The sequence below is a fragment of the Nicotiana tabacum genome, chromosome 19 (genome assembly GCF_000715075.1).
Source record: "Nicotiana tabacum cultivar K326 chromosome 19, ASM71507v2, whole genome shotgun sequence".
In the NCBI taxonomy this organism is placed as follows: domain Eukaryota; kingdom Viridiplantae; phylum Streptophyta; class Magnoliopsida; order Solanales; family Solanaceae; genus Nicotiana; species Nicotiana tabacum.
Genome location: NC_134098.1, coordinates 80505784 through 80507584, shown reverse-complemented (window position 1 = coordinate 80507584; position 1801 = coordinate 80505784). Strand labels below are relative to the sequence as shown.

At 36.8% G+C, this 1801-nt stretch overlaps 1 non-coding gene across 1 annotated transcript; it reads left to right on the top strand.

The window, feature by feature from the left end:
* Positions 1–951: 951 nt before the first annotated feature.
* On the top strand, positions 952–1035 carry LOC142174030 (small nucleolar RNA U30). Its single transcript, XR_012703390.1, has one exon. It is a non-coding gene; the product is annotated as a small nucleolar RNA U30 (small nucleolar RNA).
* Positions 1036–1801: the final 766 nt, after the last annotated feature.

Genomic DNA, 1801 nt, shown 5'->3' with positions numbered 1-1801 from the left:
AAAACACACAATAAGTATAAAACACTACTAATTAAAGCTCAACATGAGTAAAGTGCAGTAAATTAGAGTGCAGTAAGCGACTAAGATACGGGATTATAGCCTACCATCACTCCCACTGTTCGAAAGTTACATGATTGGAGTCTGGTTTCTTACACTTTCCAGTTATGAAGCCGACTTTATTCTTCACTGAGAGGGATCTAAGGACTCCTCTCCTCCAAGATCTTTAACTAGTTCCATTAAATGCGACCGATACCAGCATCGTTCCGTCACTCCCCGATGGGTGCATGTTCAACGGATTGGTTGAATCAAAACCAGGGTTAGTCGAACTCGAATCATCCTTATCTCCGGCCATAAGTTGAGAAGAAAATACAGAAACGAGCAATCAATTGATGAATTTGAGAAGAAACGAAGCAACAATTTCGACGGACTTCAAACAGATCGTAATTTCGCAAACTTTCGATTTGCGATTTTGAATTGAGCAAAAAAAGCAACAAAGAACGATGAGTGAATGGGAACTAGATTCAAAATTGAAAATTAGGCTCTGATACCGTATCAAATTCATAGATTAACCACGAGAGTAGACTGCCATTGATATGACACCTTGAGCTCGAGAGACAAATGAGAGATTGAGCTGTGAAAGAGAAGAAGCTTCTGAAAAAATGAAAGTGAGAAAATGAAGACTAACTTGTATTCATTTGCTATGTTTCTTTTATATACACACACGTGTGATAGGAAAAATAAATATCTAATTGACTAACGCTAATACCTAATTAAGAAGTACCCCTGTGATAGCTACTACTAATTATATTAATAAATATTCTCAATAGTGAACCTTGTTTTTTTCCCTGTAAATTGACGTTAATCGCTGAATGGATCTCTCAACTTTCAAAATAGTGTTTCATTTTCTCTTTCTGTGTGTGTGTTTGCATAATTTGATTTAAGAAAAGGAGGTGCGAAGATGAGGTTGTTGAATAATCTCGTTAATATAATTATTGCTGAGGACAATCTCTCTAATTCATTCTCATTCCACTGAGCACATTCTTTTATTTTTTTAATAAATATTTTATGTATTTTTTGATTTTAATTTTCCTATAGATTACAATCTAGAGGTTTGTAGCATAGATAATTATGCTCTTTAATTTCAGAAGTTAATCTAATCATGTAAAGCATGAGTTATTTTAGTGACTAAGTGCCATCACAACGCATATGGTAGAATTTTGGCTAGTGACAAGTTGGTATCAGAGCTCTAGGTTCTTTGGTTATACGAGTCACGAACGAATTTAGAAGAGTCTTGCGGATCGGTACGAAGATGTCTGTACTTATCTTCGATAGGCTACAGAGCTAGTAGGAAAATTTCAACTTCTTTCATTCCTTATCGTGCGACATTATTCAACTTGAAGCATATATCTTATGTTCCTTTGCATCCACTCGTGTATGAAATTGCGCACTCGGTATCAACTATGCGCCAATGGATCGTGATACTACACAGGGTCTATAAGGGAGCCAGGGTTGCTCAACCATTGTTACAACGTGTCGTCCAGATCGAGGATGCAAAAGTATTAAGAGATCATTCAGTTGTGCACATGGGGGTGCAACAAGTTCTGTCATCTGGTTGATAAGTATGATCTTAGGATGGTTTAATTAATTGCCTAATCATCACAATCGTGGTAGGGTCACGAGGTGGATGTAGATATGAAGATAGTTGGTGGTATTAGAGACTATGTTAGTTCGTATGGGATTTACATTTAGTGAAAGGTACATACTAGCAGTCAAGGCACTCGAGGAAGCAATTTTGACTGTC